Source organism: Schistocerca cancellata, chromosome 2 (assembly GCF_023864275.1).
Source record: "Schistocerca cancellata isolate TAMUIC-IGC-003103 chromosome 2, iqSchCanc2.1, whole genome shotgun sequence".
NCBI classification, from domain to species: Eukaryota; Metazoa; Arthropoda; class Insecta; order Orthoptera; family Acrididae; genus Schistocerca; species Schistocerca cancellata.
Window position 1 is genome coordinate 982,020,836 of NC_064627.1, and position 14,925 is coordinate 982,035,760.

Sequence of the window (14,925 nt, forward strand, 5' to 3'; positions counted from 1 at the left end):
GCTTAACTCATATGGTTTGTATATTACATAAAACTGTTATTTTTGATCAATGCATGTAGTGCCTGTTGGTCGGGCTTCACCCAAATTTCATTGAATACTATTGTTTTCGGAAGGCAAGCTGTATGGAGATCACATCGGTTAGTTACATGGCGCCATCTATGTGAACTACATATAAACAGAACTACTTCCATGATATGTTAGGTCAGATGCATAAACAGTATTATTAACAGAAATTCATTATACTGGTTGTTTTACATTTACAAGGAAAATCGGCTTTAAGGGTGAAAGAGGTTAGCACCCTCTGTATCTACAGCGGAATAGCCAAATTGTAATAACCATGCATCTGACTGATGTTTGGCGCCACCTATGAACTATTTAGTAAATATAATGAACAATATACTTATTGTGTTTTAATAAAGGGGTATATAATGTAAAAATAAATATATTTAAGCCATATCAACTAACAGGTGTATACAGCACGTGTCTTCTAGTGTTTCAATAACATTAAAAATGTTTTAAAAAATTTGAAATGTTTTACCCACCTGACGTAATTTAAATGTTTTAATAATAATAATGACGGTCTCACAAGGAGTAAACATAGAAATTTTATTACATGATGATAAATATGAAATAAGTCGGACGACAATTTTAGGATTTTATTTATGTTTCGTTTTATGTAACTAAATTTGAAGTGGTTTACTTCCCTTGAGGTATATACGTAGTTTACGTAGATGGTACCGTGGTATGTAATATACAGTGTGAGTTAAGCCATTAATTGCAACTTTTTTTGACATCATCTAACTATGTACCTCTTGTATTCTTAGCATTGAGAATGACAAGTTTCTAGCTGAAATCTATATCTGCCAATAAAAAAATTGAAGGACGTCTGATAGCTGAAATCTATTATTTACACGTCAATATAACAGTCACTGAATGCAACAGCCTTCTGAATGGAAGGTAACCTGATACATAAATTTGTTCAAAACTTGGAAATTCTATTCCTACCTAAAAAGCTGCGTATAAAGAATAACTTTCCTGTACACTATCACATTACAGTACTCGTATCTACCTCAACAGTCCATTGACAAAAAGTCATAATACTCTTTGTCACAAAATAAGTTCGCTAAATTCTATCACAAACCATTTGAATTTTAGTTAGTTGAATACATTTGTATATAAATGAAAAGTGTATTTTAAGTAGTTGAGTATGTACATAACGTTGTGTAATCAGCACGCCTCCACTCACGAGATCCACGGACATTACCATGGTGGGATGGCTTGCGTGCCTCGATGATACAAATGACTGTACCGTTGGTACACACATAACGGAGGGGTTCTGTTGACAGGCCAGGCAAACGTATGGCTTCCGAAGCGGGATTCTCAGCCGTTTCAGTAGTTGCAGGAGCAGCAGTCTGGGTGATTTACTGATCTGGCTTTATAACGTCAGACAACATGACCTTGCTGTGCTGGTACTGTGAACGGCCGAAAGCGAGGGGTTGCTACAGCCGTTATTTATTCCGAGAGAATGCAGCTTTACTATATGATTAAATGTTGATGGCATTTTACTGGGTAAAATATTCCGGAGCTAAAATAGTCCCCCGTTCGGATCTCCGGGTGGGACTACACAGGAAGATGTCATCATCAGGAGAGACAATACTAGCATCCTACGGGTCTGAGAATGGAATATTAGATCCCTTAATCAGACAGATAGACTAGAAAATTTGCAAAGAGAAATGGATAGTTTCAAGTTAGATATAGTGGGGATTAGTGACGTCCGAACAGGATTTCTGGTCAGGTGAACTCAGGGCTACAAATAGAAAATCAAATGGGGCAATGCAGAAGTAGGTCTAATAATGAATAGGAAAAGAAAAGAGAACTGCGGTTAGCTACTACGAATGACATAGTCAACGCATTACCGCAGCGAAGACAGCTACGAAAACAACACTCACCACGGAAGTGTAAGTTTATATGGAAAGTACCTCTGCTGATGAAGAGGCTATTGAATGAATGTATTTATTTTTTTATAATTTGAGAAAATAAATTATTAAGATAGTTCGGCGAGATGAAAATTTAATTGTTGTTGGGGACTGGAATTCGGTAATAGGAAGAGGAGGGAAGAAAAAGAGTAGGTGAATATGGATGGGGGGAAAGCCACCTGATAGAATTCTGCGCAGGACATAACTTAATCATCGGTAACACATGGTGTAAGAATCATGAAAGGAGGTCATACACATTGAAGAGACCTGGAGACACTGGTAGATTCAGACTGATTATATGATACTAAAACAGAGATTTTGGAACGTGATTTGAAACTGTTAAACATGTACAGGGGCAGATGTGGACTCACCCACAATTTATTTTTTATGAATTGAGGATTTAAACCGAAGAAATGGCAAAAACTAGGGAAACAAACAAGATTAGACCTGGATACGTTGAAAGAAAAAAAACGTTGTTGTGAATTTCAGGAGGGAGCATTACGCAACTATTCACTGAAGTGGAGGAAATGAATGAAATAGAAGACTTATGGTTTGCTTTGGGAGAGGAAATAGTGAAGACAGCTGAGGCACGAATAGGTAAAAAGACAAGGTCTCATATAAATGCTTATATATCACAACAGATATTGAGTTTAATTGATCAGAGGAGAAAATATACAAATGCAGCCAATGAAGCAGGCGAAAGTGAACACAAACGCCTAAGAAATGAGGCTGACAAAAGTGCAAAATGGGTGAGCAACAATGGCTACAGGGCAAGAGTAAGGACATAGAAGCACATGTAACTAGGGGCAGATAGCTGCCGGTATAGGAAAATGAAAGAGAAGTTTGGAGAAAAGAAAACAACTATGTGAATACCAAGAAATAAGATGAAAAAGCAATACTAGGCAAAGAAGTGAAAACTGAATGATGGAACCGCAAATAGAGCGGCTGTAGAAGGGAAATGAAACTGAAGGCTATATTGTACATAGGGAAGAGGACATAGATGAAGATGACATAGGTAAGATACTGCGAGAAGAATTTGACAGAGCACATAATGACTTTTGTCGAAACAGAGCCCCTGGAGTAGACGATATTCTGTCAGAGCTACTGATATCCCTAGCAGACCAGCAATGACAAATTATTCCACCTGGTGTGGAACATGTATGAGATCCGTTAAGTATCCTCAGACGTCAAGAAGAATGCCTCAATCCCAATTCCTCAAAAAGCAGGTGTTGACAAGTCATGGTTGCAAAATACTAACACGAATTGTTTACAGTAGAATGGGACAACAGGTCGAAGCCGACCTCAGAGAGGATCAGTTACGATTTCGGAGAAATGTATGAATACGCGAGGCAGCACTGACCCTACAACGCATATAAGAAGATAGATTCAGGAAAAGCAAACAACGTTTGTAGCATCTTTAGACTTAAAGAAAGGTTTTGAGATGTTGACCGGACTACACTCTTTAAATTCTGAAGATAGCAGGGATAAAATACAGTGGGAGAAAGGTTATTTATAACGTGTACAGAAACCAGACGGCGAAAGTAGTCGTAGGGCTTGAAACGGAAATACCAGTTGAGAACTGATGGAGACAGTGTTGTAGTCTGTCCCCGACGTTATGCAGTCTGTACAGTGAGCAAACGGTAAGGGAAAATAAAGAAAAATTTGGAAATGCAGTTAAATTTCAGGGAGAAGAAATAAAAACTTTGAAATTTTCCGATGACGTTGTAATTCTGTCAGAGACAGTAAGGGCCTGAAAGAGCACCTAAAACGAATGGACAGCAACTTGGAAAGAAGATACTGGATGAACACTGTCAAAGGAAAACAAGGGTAATGTTATATAGGTGATGCTGAGAGGAACAGAATAGGAATTGAGACTCTAAAGCAATAGATAAGATTTGCTATTCTAGCAGTATAACTGATGACTGCTGAACTAGAGAGGATACAAAGTGTAGAGTGACAATGGCGAGAAAATAGTTTCTGCAGAAGAGAAATTTCTTAACTTCAATTACGAATTAGGATGTTAGGAAGTGTCTTCTCAAAATATTTATTTGGAGTGTAGCGTTGGGACGAACTGAAACGTGGACGATAAACACTTTACGCAAGGAGAGAATAAAAATTTTTGAAATGTGGTGTTACAGAAGATTGGGTGGGCAAATCATACAACCAATGAGGAGGAACTGAACAGAATTAGAGACAAAAGACTCTTGTGGCATGACTTGAGTAAAAGAAGGGATCGCTTGAAGGATCCATTCTGAGACATCAAGAGACCACCAATTTAGTACTGGTGGGCGGTGGGATGGATTAAAATTGTAGAAGGAGACCAAGTGACGAATACAGCCAGCAGATTGAGAAGGATGTAGGTTGCAGTAGTTATTTGGAGGTACAGATTTTTACGCATGATAGTGTACCGCAGAGATCTGCATCAAACCAGTCTTCGCACTGAAGCGACATCAACAAAAAATCAGGAAAGATCTTTACTAAAACATCCGGAATTTATATCCATATACCTCATCTATGTTTGTGTATTGCTATTTAATGGTCTGGTTATCTTAGAGGTCGTAATTGAGGAAGGGCAGAAGCGTCGCTCATGGGCTGTAGTTCAGTGTCAGCCAGTAGGAATAGAGAGCGGCGTTATGTTCTGTAGGTGGTAGATTTAGTGCTCGCACTGATTCTCGAGGAGTTGGTACAGTGCATGTTTCACAGTGTTAAATATTAGCCATATAGTTCATTTATCAAACGTATGTACTAATATATTCAGTGATAGTGTTAATTCATGTTATGGCACGATATTTCTCAATGCATGTAGTGTTGCAATGGTTAACTGTATATATTTTAAAGAGAACTGTTTCTAGCATCAGTGATTTTGTTTATGTCTTACACGACACACAAACAGGAGTTAGACCATGAAGTGAAGACACCAAAGAACTGAATGTTGCTTTGTAACAGATTTAAGCAATTACGGAAGTTCCCTCTGTTGATAAAAATAAAACAGATATGACATAAATCCTACGCAGCTAGTGGTACTATGGAATCGGGATGGAAGTGTATTTGTATGAGAGATTAGGAGCATCGCCATGCTCCTGTCTTTAACCCATGCAGATAGCAACTACGCATCTGCCGTCTCCAGGACAATGTGCTTTCAAGTCAGTGTTGTAGTGATCCATTGAGATTGGTTGATAATAGTGACTTAAACAATGACAAGCTGACGGAAATGTGATACTGAAATAGTCTGTCAGTTCTTAACCACAAACTAATTATTACGGCGAATATCTGCAGATAGACCAGCAGATATCCATATCAGCACAGGCTTCTAACAGCAAAATCAAAATCACTGCGGATATCCGCACAGACCTCTACGTATTGAAACTTTATTCAAGAGTTTGTTCTACCAAAGTACCAGAGTGACATGAGATACCTAATTTATCTAATGCGTCCTAACGACTGCAACAAGCTGTTACAGCTGTTGCATGCTTGAATTAGTAATTTTGCAGACGAACTCTCCACGAGGAGGGTGGCTGTGAGCATAGATAGCTATCTGAGCCGCTGCTCCGCTGAACCGAGACACAGGCAGCAGGCTCGGCTCGGCGCGGCGCGGCTTACTCCCGCTGCGGCTTAGGCTGCACGCCCACGTGGTGGGCGGTGTTTACCTTGCGCTAAGTATGAGGACGGCGCAGCGACGGCCCAAGTGTTGCCCAGCTCTGCGCTAAGTACTTAGTTTCGACGGCAGAGTTCTCCTCACGCTCAACGCACCACAGCCGCAATTTTCCCGAATGCCGTAGTTCTACCGTCCCGCACTACTACTAGTAATCGTGGTAATTAATAGAACGAGTGCACCATCACCCGCTACGATGTTAGAGTAGAAGTTTAGTTACGTAATGTATAATCTGGCTCATCCGAGGCTGCTGTCACTGCATCTCTTCCGTTTGCTAGAACTCTCGAACTCATACAGCTTCTTGTTAGGCGTCTCAGAGCCTCTATATATGGCGTTTTGGGCTGTTTGCTTGCAGATGGGACATGACTACGTCGCTTTTTATTTACAAATTCCCAGTGGGTCTGACTTCATAATGGGCTGAATAAAGCGACTTGCATCGTGTGCCTCTACCTCAGTTACTACGCTTATAATTAATGTTCACATTTTCATGATTTTTTTCTGGTAACTTTCTCTGATTAAGTTGGTTGCGTGCAAAGTAACGTTGTCTATAAATGTACAGTCGCTCGGGAAAACTTGCGGAGAATGGTAATGCAATGGTTGTGGGCAAGTGGGCAACGCCGGCCGAAGTGGCCGTGCGGTTAAAGGCGCTGCAGTCTGGAACCGCAAGACCGCTACGGTCGCAGGTTCGAATCCTGCCTCGGGCATGGATGTTTGTGATGTCCTTAGGTTAGTTAGGTTTAACTAGTTCTAAGTTCTAGGGGACTAATGACCTCAGCAGTTGAGTCCCATAGTGCTCAGAGCCATTTGAACCAAGTGGGCAACGCACTGTAGGGGAAATGTCGAGCGCTGAAACCTACACTCATATTTGCTGTATTGACTTAGTGAAGGCCCTCAACGGCTACATTTGTATCGCGAGCATACAAAAACTAATATCACCTCTTCTTTGGCTAGTATCTAAAAATAATTGTGCTGAAAATTCAAAAAAACGCAGCGATTGATTTTCGCCTGACTTGTTAAAGAATTGTAAGTTTCTGAAAAGGGTCATGAGTGATGGATTTTGAGTAAAACATACATTTCTCTTGTTTGCATTTTAAAACTTGGTTCTTTTGCCAAAACACAGCAAAGTTTACCAAATGACAACTCACTAACTTGTTTTGCAGACGCATTTTCGAAACAATCCTGAAACAGAGGTTTGTTATGTTTATTAAATGAGCAGCTGAGGACAAGCAAAGTGATTGGTGACAAATAGAGACTTCCACCCAAGTCTATAGCAAAATTCAATAGGTTAATTTCATCAGTAACAACATATGAAGTAATATGCACCGAATGCAAAATCCTAGTGAGCCATCCTTTTCATTGCAAACTTTTCAAATTTAGTGTGGTGTCTTATTTAAATACGAAATATCACAATCACTATCACCATTAACGAAATTACGGGCGCTTCATCACAAAACTGGTATATAATGACGTGTGTAAAGCTTAAAGGATCCTGATGATCGTTGCCTAAAATGCACAACAGATGCTGTCAAGTAATTGACAAAATGACAGAGTGTAGCTGAAATATAGCTCTGTTTAACTGTGTAATTGTACTTTGTTTTGCTATAGCAGGATGAGTGAACCCGTAACTGTGATGGTGAATGTTTGTAAGTGGACAGGAACGCCCAGAAGAATAGCGGGTAGCCGCGTACTCTCTCCAATGAAATAGTCTCCCGTGTTTTGGCCGTGATTCTAGACCACTTAAGGCTTTACCTTCAACGCATTATCGGCGATTCGTTCTTACCCTCCGGCCACTGAAATTGCAACAGTATGAAGGAGCCAGGGAACAAACGTCAGTCTGGCATGAAGACGTTGGATTATCAAATAATTAGAGCTTCAGCGCCACCACCCAAAGCAGGCAGAAATAAAGCCATCATTCCTCCGAATACAGGAAAAGTTACGAAATTACGCAGCAGGTTTCTTATACAGAAAACAATCTGGAGTAAGAGTTGTCCGACAGTAGATCGTGGTATGCCGTGTTGTAGGTGGAGAAGGAGAATACGGAATTTGACAGCTGCATAATACTGCTGCCCGCGTTGGTCGGAATCTCAAGATTGTCATGTAACATGGGAACTATATCTTCAGATGGACCATAATCTACGCCATGCAGGATCTTGTCGGGTTCTTGCGACTAGCGCTAGAGAACAGTCAACCTATTCTCTCGTATCTGCAGGATCCTACAGCAACGTCATGTCACATGAGGAAATACCTTTACGTGCAGCAAGAAAAGTACCTACACAGATTTACAGAATAGCGATTACTTTTGTGGCTTCCAAAGATGCAGCAGTAGAAAAGGACTCACCGACATTGGTGCAGCCAAATGACAACACGGGGCCTTGGAATTTCAGCATGTACTCTCCTCAGATCGCTCCCAGGTGACACCGCCTTATCGTAGCACTGTAAGCGAGGACTTAAGCATTTGTGTGTTTCGATGAAATTTATGGCTATACCGGCGGCAGCGTAGCTGCTGGCAGTGTATCCCAAGCGGCCAGATCTCTGCTGAGAAACCAGACGAAGAGTGTTTCACAACGTCCCGTCTTTCCTCTATTCACTCCTGATGTGCGTAGGGCGGGTGGAGCTCGAAGTCCTGGGGAGGCGATCTGCCAGGAAATAGCAGCCCGAAATATTGCCCAGTCCCCCACGGTGAGGGTTGAATAGTTGGGCCTGCTCCCCAGCATATGTCCTCGGCTCGAGGCTGGATTATTATGGCTACGGAAAGCACTATGATAATAACAACGTAGGATGTACAAGTTTTCGGTAAAAAGAAAAGAGAAGTATTCCAGGAAATAGGAAGGATCGAGGTAGATGTGGGTGTCCTCAGTAAAACAAAGGTCAAAAGAAAGGCAAATGAAAAAATATCAGAATATATTCGTTTTTACGATGGGGATAAAAAGGAGGAAAGGGCAAGAGTGGTATTTCAATAGCCGATGTAAAAAGCACAGGCAATTAATGGGAGGATAATGATGCAAAAATCTCAAAATGTGACCACGAAGTTAACATTGTTGGGGCTTATGCAACTATTAATGACACTGACAGCAAAGTCAAAGACGAGTTGCATGAAAAATTAACAAGTGTGTTAGATATCTTAAACGTACGCAGAGCAAAAACTTTATTGGGAAATGTTAATGGAAAACTGGGGGTGGACAAATGTAGTGGAGTATGGGAAGATATCGAGCTGACACAGTAAAAGACACTGGAGAACGGTTAGCTGATATGTGTACTATTTGGAGATGTTAAATTGTTTCTTTCCTCGCAAGTAGATCCTGAAGGATATATGGGATCCCTTGTTGAAATATAATGGGTTATATTATTCAAAACAAAATTTTAGACATAAGAGCAAATAACTTTAGGCCCTACTGGGATGCAAAATGTGGTTCAAACCACTTACTGTTAGCTGCAACGATGATAGCAACATCGAAAGGCTAAATACAAATTAAAGCAGAAAATACTCCTACGAGGATAATGTACACTACGAGAAACAACGATAGCTTGAAACAATAAATTACGATTGTCGAGGTGAAGCTTTTAGAGAAAAACGGTGGACCATATATACCAATGAATTATAAAATTGCACAAACGAAGCTGCATTTGAAGCACTAGGACACTAAGAATAAGGAAGAAAGTGTCCTCCAGATTGAAGTATTGAAAGCACAAAATGAAAACTAAACCTAAAAAAATAACTGGTTGAGAACCAAAGACAAACATGATAAAGCCATGTTTGTTGCAATGAATAGGGAAGTAAAAAGGATATCTGCAAAACGAAAAACGAAATTTGGGAGGATAACTGAGAGTAATTCGATAGACGCACCGAGGCACGACAGTGGCGGCAGCTTGGAAAATTGCTGCAGGGCTGAGGAAAGCTGAAAGAAAAAGGGCAAATTTGACGATTATATCCAGTAGACCGAGAGAAGCGTTTGAAACTCCTAACAGAAGAAAGGACAGAGCACAAGGAAACAAAGGGGGAGATATGGGAAAATCGGAACGATGAAGAGGTAGAGCAAAGAACTACGGAAGAGATATAGAAGGTTGCTACACAAATGAAAACTGGGAAATCGCCAGGGCCTGGAATCACGTACGGCCTAAGAATTCTGTATGACTGTCTAAGTAAGTTATTTAATAAATGTACGTGGCGTTAGGAGGAAATTCCAACAGAGTGGAACTTAGCGAACCTAAGCCACAGACATAATAAAGGAACTACAAAATTTGTAGCAATTATCGTGGCGTAAGTGTCACAAGTTCCATAAGCAGGCTGTATGACAAAATTTTAAAATCAGGAATGGAGAAGATTGTAACTGAAACGAAAGTACCAAGTTGCTTAGAAAGAGGCGGGTCATGTGTAGGTAACACCTTAATCGTAAGGCAGACCATAGAGAATCGAAGCAGTTGTTTGATCTTCATAGATCTTGGGAAAGCATACGACATAGTACCACTAAAGATATTGTTCGCGGTGGTGTGATCAGAGGAATGCTAAAAATGTATATGAGAAGTATCATAAACCTCTAGAATGTGTCGTAATGTGGGAAGAGAAATTTCTAGAGACGCCTTTAGATAAACTGAAGGACTGATATTAGGATGCTGTCTGTGTCCCACACTCTTTAGGATATATGTACAGAAGACAATGGATGTATTGTGTAGGATGTGTTTATGAATGGTAGCTGAAGTAGGGAACCAGTGTTTGCACATACTTTTCGAGGCTGATGATGAAGTCGTTGCTGCAAACGATAAAAAGGATACATCTTTCATGCTTAGGAAGTTCTTGGAAGGGTATGAAAAGTGGGGTTTCAAAACTAATTTTGAAGAGACGGGATATCTATATCGCCGAGAGGACACAAGTAGTTGGTGGACATCACATAAAAGTGTGAAAACAATGCCGGGGTGGAGTCCTGTCACGTGCTGGAAGACGTGACAGAGGTATCCAACAACGAATCAGGCAGGGAACGGCGGATATAGGGAATTAAATCCCGTTCTTTGCTCTTCAAAAATGTGAGTAATGGGTAAAATGCGTTTGTACAAATATTGCCTCAAACCAATAACAAGCTATGAGTGTGTGGTGGGAACCAGCATAAAGAAATTAGAAGAGAGTTAGAGCTTTAGAAATGGCCCGTCTAAGAAGAGCATGTAGAATTTTCCGATCTGACTACCTAAGAAATTATGAAATAAGACAAAGATCTCAGACTCATTACAGTATTATGGATAGGACAGAAGAAATTCATTTAGGATGGTGACGACGTATCAAAGGAATCAATGAAGACAGATGGCCCAAGGGAGTACTTTCATGACAAATACTTGGAAGAAGAAGAAGACGAACACCACGAAAGTGTGGATAAGCGGTATCCAAGAAGCGATGGGGAAAAGCGGAATGGAAGAGAATGCGGGAGAAGAGGGTGAGGAAGAATAGTGAGATCGAGGCATTTGGTGACAGAGATGCGGGACGTGACGACAGCTGTAGGACCCCCACAACAAGAGGTGGTCTTCTCAGAAGACTTCATTTGTTGAGTATAACATCGTAATGGGCTTATCCGTAAGTGCAAACTTCGACGATAATGAACATTGCCAGATTTCAATCCACATTCTTCATACAGGCACAGTATCTGACCTCATGGTATGGGGTGCCATTTGGTAAACGAAACACGATCACCACCGGATCACTTAGCTGGTAACTTGGGCAGCAACCCTTGCATTTCTGACATGTTGTGGAAGACGGTTGTGGGCTGTCATCGAGGAGGTATCTTTCACAAGAATAACGCAAACCCGCATGTCGCCCATGTTGTCCTGACCTATCTCAATACTGAAGATGTTCGACTGTAGCCCTGTCCATCAAGCTCTACAGATACGCCCCCGACTGAAAACATCTGATCACTCACTGCGGACAGACTGGCACGCCACCACACGCCAGATACTAGGATCGATGAAATCCGGCATAGTGTTAAGGCTGCATGGAATGACCTAATTGTTAGGTTGGAGCAAAAGTTCGTAGCGTTTTGCTTTTGCATATTGCTATTCTGATTACTACATGTTTATTTATCGATTTTAATCTTTTGTTTATAGTTTACTGCTGCTGTTTGACTTTACATAGCGTCATTTTTGCCATTTAGTGATAGTGAGTGGGGCTGTGGACGCTAGAAGATGTAGTGCCAAATGAAGAAATCGGAACATTTTTGCCATATTCTTCTGTTTGAGTCCAGTAGAGGAGGGCCAGCAGTGGAGGCAGCTAGAAACATTTACATCTTGTATGGCAATAAGGACACTGGACGGACCTCGGCAAGAGAATAATTTTCTCGTTTTACGGAGTGTTGTTTTGACATTAGTAACTCTCTACGGTCAGGAAGGCCTTCGCGGTTTCATGACAGTTTAAACACATTAATTCACAGCGATCCATGTTGGGGCTTCATGATCGTTTATACTGATTAATCCACAATGATCCGTGTCATTGTACTCCAAAGATGAAAGACGTGACGAACAGTGATCATACCACTGTCGTACAGAGGGCAAAGTTCAAAAATCGGCTGTATGGGTTCCAAATGTCCTAGACCAAAATCACGAAAATCAGCAGGTGGACATAAGTGCATTTCTACTTGTTCGTCATCAGTTGGTTCGTGAGCAACACCGACCTTTCCTGTCCTATATCGTTACTGGTGACGAGAAACGATGTCTTTATGGTTAAGCGCAAACAAAGTAGCAAATCCATGTACAAAGACCTGCGCACGTCCACAAAAGATAATGTAATGCATCTGGTGGGACACCGACGGTGTGGTGTAGCACGAATTGCTTTACCTAGGTGTAAACATCACTGCTAATAAGTACTCAACAGTTGAGACGTCTTGCAGACGCAGTCCGAGAGGAACGACCAAGAAGACTGTCTGAAGTGATCCTACTCCCCGATAACGCCACTCGCATTCTGATAAACTGACAAAAAGCGCTATAGAGGAGTTGGGTTCGGAGATCATTCCGCGGCCACTTTATTCACCAGATCTGGCGCCGTCAGATTTTCACGTTTTTCGCTCTGTATCGAACAACCTTCAAACACCTTCGTATGCTGATGGAAATGCGCTCCGAGCATTGCTCGACGAGTTATTCGCCTCAAAACAATGTGATTTCTATAGTGCCGGAGTCGAAAAGTTACAGTAGCGTTGGCAGACATAAATAGAGAAGGGGAATATATTACTGAACTAAAGTCTCTATTACGTGTATATGTTGTGTTTATTGAACTTAAGGAAAAACGCTACGAAATTATGCAACAACCTTTACCTGTCAACTAAGCTCATTTCAGCCTGATGCGCAGCCTGGTACTGCCTCAAGTGACACTTCTGTGTACTAAATTTCCCGTTCTGTGAAGAACCAAATCAGGTAAAAAATTGATAATTTGTTCTTACTACTATACTGTATACACCATAAGTAATATTTCGCTTTTACTGTCCTTTCTGGTATTGGGGTTTCCGTGGTATGCAGTGGACATAGTACTTATTGTTAATTTGTCATCGACATTTTTCTCTTAGGAATGTACGTCCAGATTTGTCTCTGAGAAATATACATATTTCAAGGAAAATCAAATTATTTCTAGAGGTCAGGTCGTGTTTTGTTATTCAGAAATTTTTCTGTCGGCAGAATATAGAAAATCCTAGTCAGGATACAAGATTAATGCATTGCACATTATTGACGCATTAACGAGACGCAAATAAGAAAGACTAGTGACGGTACAAAGAATCTGTTTGGAAGTCTCTTCGAGTTTGCTGCAGGATACTAAAATCAACTCGACTCGATATTTCGGCGATCCAACTGGTCGCCATCTTCAGGAAATGCTGCTTCTGCTGATGAGTCCCGCTGAGACTTTCAAGAATTATTACGCCGGGAAAGCCTACGTAATCACAAAGAATCTGTTACTCTGTCACAGCTGATAAGTAAATGACCCTACTTACACCTGGCGGTAATGTCTTTGATGGTTTGTATGGATCATTCGCCATCTCTTCAAACAACCATTCTCACAGGAATGTCGTGTGAATGATCTACCCGGCGAAGCCGCAGGGGCGGCACACACACACACACACACACACACACACACACACACACACACATATATATATATATATATATATATATATATATATATATATATATATATATATATCTGCCTGAGCGCCACCAGATGACTCTGACCTTGCAGGGCTGCTTGGTTCCATCAGGTCATGTGGCTGCTAACAGCTGCAGAAGTATCTTGACGCTACCAGAGCATTTAGGCCGGCGTCGAGTTACTACAGGACAGTTAGATCCTCTGAGTTCGGGCTCTCGTTAAGGAAACTATCAGAATCCTTGCGCGTGCTACCTCCAGTAGCAGCTGCAGAGTGAAGCCGACAATGGCTATCCGAGACATCGCCAGGAAGTGGCCTCTTCTCGTCAGATATTCGTGGGAGTTTCGTATTGCCCTCTTCCACTCCAAAGTGAAGTTTAACTTTGGCACTTGTAGGATCTGTCTGACCCCAAAATTGTGTCAAACAAGTGATTACCAAAGTTTATCACAAACAGATTTTGCGAAAACTTACCCGAAGAAGAAGCGTTTGTTCATGTGTTCCTTAATAAACTAGTTGTAGAGTGCATACCAGCGCTGTGTTCTCATTGCGGTTCCACTACCACGGGATACATCAACTGCCAATGAGGTGTTTGTTCCTAAACTCAGGTTCTGACACGTGTGCTACACCCCAGGTAGAGTCAGCGCAAAATACCGTGGCTGGTAAATGCGCAGTCGTCAGGAAACATCTGGGAATAGTGGTAGTGGTGCGGGTTACGGGCAGGCGCTGTAGGATAAATGCCGAGCGCTAGAGGGGAAGTTCTGTTCTAAACTCTAACTCCCATTTTTTGTAAATAGTAAGTGAAGTCGCTCCGCGACTACACTTGCATAATGACTACTTAAAAAGACCTGCCACCTCTGCTTTGGTTAATACGTAAAAGGCATTCCACAGAAAGTGCAGCGCTCTGTTTTCAGAGAAGCGTCATGAATGGCGAATTTTGAATACAACCTACACATTTCTCTCGTCACCACGTTAAAATATGCTTCTTTCGTCAAAACACAGCGTAATGTACATAATGTCACTTCACTAACATGTTGTGCAGACGCAATTCCGAGAGAGTTCTGAGGTTTATTAAGTTTATTACGTGAGGAACTCAGGGGAAGTAAGGCCAGCAGCTTATGCAATAGCACATACTCGGTAAACAATAAAAGTGTAAAATCTTCAGTTATATTCTTACGAAACCCATAGCATTTCTTTT